The sequence below is a fragment of the Chelonia mydas genome, chromosome 10, assembly GCF_015237465.2.
Source record: "Chelonia mydas isolate rCheMyd1 chromosome 10, rCheMyd1.pri.v2, whole genome shotgun sequence".
Lineage (NCBI taxonomy): Eukaryota > Metazoa > Chordata > Testudines > Cheloniidae > Chelonia > Chelonia mydas.
Window position 1 is genome coordinate 81,481,780 of NC_051250.2, and position 6,206 is coordinate 81,487,985.

The 6,206-nt window shown below is 52.4% G+C and overlaps 1 long non-coding RNA gene across 1 annotated transcript; it reads right to left on the bottom strand.

Annotated features, from left to right (window-relative positions):
• Positions 1–942: 942 nt before the first annotated feature.
• Positions 943–4,967, bottom strand: LOC122461946. The gene is made up of 3 exons (XR_006284225.1): positions 4,322–4,967; positions 2,205–3,842; positions 943–1,131 (listed from the first exon to the last, which is right to left on the bottom strand). It is a non-coding gene; the product is annotated as an uncharacterized LOC122461946 (long non-coding RNA).
• Positions 4,968–6,206: the final 1,239 nt, after the last annotated feature.

Consider the following 6,206-nt stretch of genomic DNA (forward strand, 5'->3'; position numbering starts at 1 on the left):
CTCACAGAGACTGTGGAGCACACAGCAAGCAGCAATAACAATGGGAATATTGGTTTCGTTGAGGTCTGAGCAAGTCAGTAAACTGCGCCAGCGACCCTTTAAACGTCCAAATGTACACACTACCACCATTCTGCACTTGTTCAGCCTATAGTTGAACAGCTCCTGACTACTGTCCAGGGTGCCTGTGTACGGCTTCATGAGCCAGGGCATTAAGGGGTAGGCTGGGTCCCCAAGGATAACTATTGACATTTCAACATCCCCAACAGTTATTTTCTGGTCTGGGAAGTAAATTCCTTCCTGCAGCTGTTTAAACAGACCAGAGTTCCTGAAGACATGAGCGTCATGAACCTTTCCCGGCCATCCCACGTTGATGTTGGTGAAACGTCCCTTGTGATCCACCAGCGCTTGCAGCACCATTGAAAAGTACCCCTTGCGGTTTATGTACTGGCTGCCCTGGTGGTCCGGTCCCAAGATAGGGATATGCGTTGCATCTATAGCCCCACCACAGTTAGGGAATCCCATTGCAGCAAAGCCATCCACTATGACCTGCACATTTCCCAGGATCACTACCTTTGATAGCAGCTCAGTGATTGCGTTGGCTGCTTTCATCACAGCAGCCCCCACAGTAGATTTGCCCACTCCAAATTGATTCCCGACTGACCGGTAGCTGTCTGGCGTTGCGAGCTTCCACAGGGCTATTGCCACTCGCTTGTGAACTGTGAGGGCTGCTCTCATCTTGGTATTCTTGCGCTTCAGGGCAGGGGAAAGCAAGTCAAAGTTCCATGAAAGTGCCCTTACGCATGCAAAAATTTTGGAGCTACTGGGAATCATCCCAGACCTGCAACACTGTGCGGTCCCACCAGTCCGTGCTTGTTTCCCAAGCCCAGAATCGGCGTTCCATGGCATGAGCCTGCCCCATTAACACCATGATCTCCAAATTGCAGGGGGAACGCGGTTTTAGAGAAAAGTGTGTTCATGTCCTCATAACCGCGCTGCCGTCGCCTCCTCACCTGGTTTTTCAGGTGCTGGTTCTGCATAAACTGCACGATAATGCGCGAGGCGTTTACAGTGGTCATAATTGCTGTGGTGAGCTGAACGGGCTCCATGCTTGCTGTGCTATGGCGTCTGCTCCTGCTCGGGCAATCCAGGGAAAAGGGCGTGAAATGATGGTTTGCTGTTGCTCTGGTGGAGGGAGGGGCGACTGACAACATGGCTTACAGGGTTGGCTTACAGGGAATTAAAGTCAACAAAAGGGGTGGGGTTTTGCGAGAAACTGAATGGCCCCCTCAAGGATAGAGCTCAAAACTGGATTTAGCAGGCCGTTGATTTCACAGAGGGAGGGAGGGAGAAAATGAATACAAAACAAATCTGGTCTATTTCTTGTTTTGATCCACTTCATCTATCTTTATACACCTTGCTGGCAGCAGACTGTGCAGTACGACCGCTTGCCATCGTCATCTCCTGGGTGCTCGGCAGAAGACGGTGCAGTATGACTGCTGGCCATCATCTTCTGCTGGCTGCTGATTAAAAGACAGTGCACTGCCAGTAGGGCTCAATCGCCATGAGACGAAACTTAAAAGGGAAACGACCTGGCTGAGTCACTCCCATGTTTGCCCAGGTGCCCCGACCTCATCGAGGTCGGTTAAAAGAGCACCCTGGACTACGTCGACGACGGCTACCAGTCATACTGCACTGTCTGCAGCCAAAAGGCAATAAACTGCTGCTATGTAGCAATGCAGTACCGTGTCTGCCAGCACCCAGGAGACGTACGGTGACGGTGAGCTGAGCGGGCTCCATGCTTGCCGTGGTATGGCGTCTGCACAGGTAACTCAAGAAAAAAGGTGCAAAACGATTGTCTGCCCTTGCTTTCATGTAGGGAGGGAGGGAATGGGGGCCTGATGATACGTACCCAGAACCACCCGCGACAATGTATTTCTACCCAGAATGCAAATGGGTGGCAGAGACTGCGGGAACTGTGGGCTAGCTACCCACAGTGCAACGCTCCGGAAGTCAACGGTTGCCTCGGTACTGTGGACACACTCCGCCGACTACATGCACTTAGAGCATTTGTGTGGGGACACACAATCGACTGTATAAAAACGCTTTCTACAAAACCGACTTCTATAAATTCGACTTAATTTTGTAGTTGAGACAAAGGAATGAGAAGGGTAGGAGTTGGACAGAGAAGCCAAGGCTGCACTTACTGATACATTTCAGGGCTTTAGTTCTTTCCAAAGCGGGAAGGAAGGAAGGAAGGAAGTCCGATCAAGGTTAGGCTGCTCCTCTGAGCCCTTGTTTCTGAGATTCTCATGCAGATCATAACAAACAAAAAAAAACAACCTGAGACCTGCAAATGTACCTTGGGGATTCCCCATGGAAGCCAAACCAGACCCATCCTTGCCAGAAGTTGCCTGGACATTGATGGGATTAAAATGTTGACAGAAGAGGGAAAAGCCTGCTCAGAAAATCATTACGGAAAATACCTTTGCGAGGGCCCTGGTTCAATGATGTCTGTACCCATTCCGCTCATTTCACAAGTAAAGAGACGAGTTTGTTTTCAACAAACCCAGAACATGGCCCCTGCACCTGGGATTCAGCTGGGTTCTTTCCATCTTTTGCATCGCGACCAAAGAGCCCCGCGTTCAGCATGTTGCATTAGGCCCTTGGTATCACCCCACAGTCCCTTAAGTCTTCACCAGGGGTGCACAGATGTCACCAGCTGCAATTTAGCGCCCGATTCTGTGCGTGCTGCGTAGGGTGAACTAGAACCCAGCTCCTTGCTGGGACAACTATGGGGCTAGGATGGCAAAAAAGACACAACACGGCTTAAGTCTGTCGCAGGAGTCAGCAGCCAGGATGCTGAATTCCCACAGGGGCCGATCTGCAGACTAAGAGGTGGCCATTTTTTCATGCAGTCACTTTTCAGACCACACTTAAAACCTGCCTCTTCCGTTCTGCGCACAAGCCCTGGGAGGGTGAAGGTCCCTTGGGGGCAGTTTGCTCACAATGCAGGATTTCAAATTCACCAGATAAAAGGATTTGGGATTATTATCTGCTGTATCACCGCGGCATATGGGAGCTGCTGGGCTGGCTGCTATCCACCCGAGACACCCGGACGCCATCTGGTACCAGCCTAGTCAGCTACCACACCTGCCAGCAGCTCCTAGGCCACATCCTGGCGCTGCAGCTGTGCTGGACGGAGGCAGATGCAGGAATTCCTGCCAGCCAGGCTCAGGAACACTCGGTCAGAAACTCTGGAGTTGGATTTCTGCTTGCTGAGAGAGGGGGAGCTGCTTGCAGCCCGTCTCCTTCAGTGCAGCCCATCACAGGACTGGCAGGTAGCCAGTGAGGGGACTGCCTGATTTTTACACTATTTAAACCAAGAATGGGATAAAGCAACAGATCACAGCGGGCTGGCACCATGTCCTGTTCCCACTGCCCCCAGGTCATTCAGCCTTAGTCAGCGCTTGCTTCCATCACAGCCATTTCCTTCCCTCCAGCAGGATCGCTGCCTTCTTGTGTCGGGGCCCCCGTCTGGTCCCCCAAACGCTCACCCAACCACAGGACGTCTCCCGTTCTGACCCGTCACAATGCTGAGCTGTAATCCTCACCCTGCGCCCTCCCAGCAGCAACCACCAGGTCCCTGTGGCTTCCAGCGGGACAATGGACAGTCCCCTGGGCTCCGCCAAAACCACGCCACCCGCTACAACCGAAACCGGGCAACGGCCGAGTCCTACCATAACACAAGAGCACAGATTCTTGGCTGGCTTTGGCAACATGTGGTACCCTCCAGCGGCCAAAGCCAGAATCCTTTGTTTTAACAACAGCAGCTCTTCTAGGTCCTGCACACACAGAAAAGTAGGTTAAAAATGGTACTTAGCCTGCAAAGCCAAGCACTCACAAATTCGGAAATGCTGGACTGACTGTTGCCCATGCAACCTTTATTCTGCCCCTTTGCACATCCATCCTGTGCACTGACCGAGGCAGGGCTCTGGTGGATAATATAATACATGGTTCTGTCCCATGCATACAAGGGGGGATGGGAAGCTGGAGCCAAGGGCTTGCCATAAGTAGGGGCGGCTGGTTGCAGCCTTGCGTAGCACAGCTCTCCCCCCGACACATCCCCGGCTCTGTAGCTCCCAGGAAGTCCTGGTACAATGCCTGGGGCTACTGCAGCTTTCTCGGAGGGTGGCGTGGCCTGGACGCTCTTGAGAACGTTTGTGCTCCGGGATTACACGGGCAGGCTGCCCGAATTATTCCAGGGGAGCACATGTGAGAGAAGGGAAATGGTGATTTTCAACAGTTAATTTCTCCGCACAACCTGACTGGAATTTCATGGGACACAGAAAAGACACTTCTCCAGCCCCAGGATGGTCCCTGTTGAATTTCAGCACTCTGCTGCAGACACATGAAGCATGAGAGTTTCTCAAATGACAGGCAAGGGCCTTTGACCAGGGAAAGTGTTAGGCAAGCTAAATATAAGGATCACGACCAACTCCCTTTATAATAAGAAATCAGGTCCAACTAGTCCTCTCTCCGGGGTCTAGCCAGAATCCACTCCCCCTTCGTCCTCCAATTAAGTCAATCTACTGTTTGTAGAAGCACTTCCTCTGAAACACTGATCTAGAGAAGCATCACTGGCTAGGCACTCCAGTGTGGTCCAGTGGGAAGAAATGTAGGACTGGAAGCCAGCGGGACGAGCGTCTATTTCAGGTTCTCCAGCTGATTCACTGTGTGACCCTGGGGAAGTCATCACCGCTCTGAGCCTTAGTTCCCCTGCTCTGTAAAAGGAGGTTATTTGCTCCCCTTTGTAAAGTGCTTTGAGGTCCTCACAAGAAGCCTTCATGTTATTGTGTGCTGCTGTGTCCAGCCCCTAACTCCAGGCATTGCTGGTCAGCAGGCTCTGCCCGAGCATGGCACGAAGAGAAGACAATGATTTCCCTAGTATCTGGCATCTGGTTTGGCCACGGATCCTGAAAAACACAAGCAAGGAATCACAGAACAGGAAGGGACCTCGAGAGGTCATCTAGTCTGGTCCCCTGCACTCGGGATCAGAGCTGTCCTGTCCATAGGACAGCTCAGGGCAACCCCCGGGGCCTGCGCTTCGGGATGTGCAGTCCAGGGTGGCCTGGGGAGTTAGCGGGGGCCTGGTGCTGGCAGGAGCGAGCGACCCAGCCTCAGTCCACTCCGCCCTGCCCCGCCGGCTCCCGGCCCCACTCGGGGGAGGGGATGAAGCCGGAAAGAGGCGGGGCGGGGGTTTGGAGGAAGGAGTGGAATGGGGGCAGGGTGGAGCAAGGGTGGGAAGAGGGCCTAGGGCAGAGCAGGGGGTTGTCCTGGGCCCCACACCCCCTTAAGGGCAACTCTGCTCATGACAGGACTAAGTATTATCTAGACCAGTGTTTCTCAAACTGGGGGGTCAGGACCCCTCAGGGGGTCACGAGGTTTTTACATGGGGGGGGGGGTCGCGACCTGTCAGCCTCCACCTCAAACCCCTCTTCACCTCCAGCATTTATAATAGCACTAAATGTATATTAAAAAAGTGTTTTTAAATTTATAAGCGGGGTGGGGGGTCGCACTCAGAGGCTGACTGTGTGAAAGGGGTCACCAATACAAAAGTTTGAGAACCACTGATCTAGACCATCCCGACAGGTGTTTGTCCAACCTGCTCTTAAAAATCTCCAATGGTTCCACAGCCTCCCTGGGCAATTTATTCCAGGGCTTAACCACCCTGACAGTTAGAAAGTTTTTTCCTAATGTCCAACCTAACCGCCATTATTGCTATTTCATTCGTCACTCTGAAATTTACCTAGTCTCATTCCTAGGCCAACTTAATTCCAGGCACCAAACTCTCCTGCTCCCTTCTACCCCACGTTGCCCAGCTCAGTGACAGCGGTTGCGTTTTTCCAACCAGAACACGCAGGGATCTAGTTCCCACCAAAGGAACAAACGAAGAATTGCAGCAGATCCGTACGGCGCACACACAAAATACCGTTTTCCAGATTCCGTGTGCTGGAAGGGAGACCCCCGCTTCCACTCGCAGGGGTGGTTTGGCAAACTGCCAACGCAGTGCTCTAATTCAGAATGTAATCTGGGGTCCCCTGCTGGGTAATAGCTGGGATAAACAAGAAGTAGTTGCTAATTACAGTCTCAAAGCTATTCATTGAAGGCTGCACTCTGAGCGGCGCGCACAGCAATCTGTAACAACG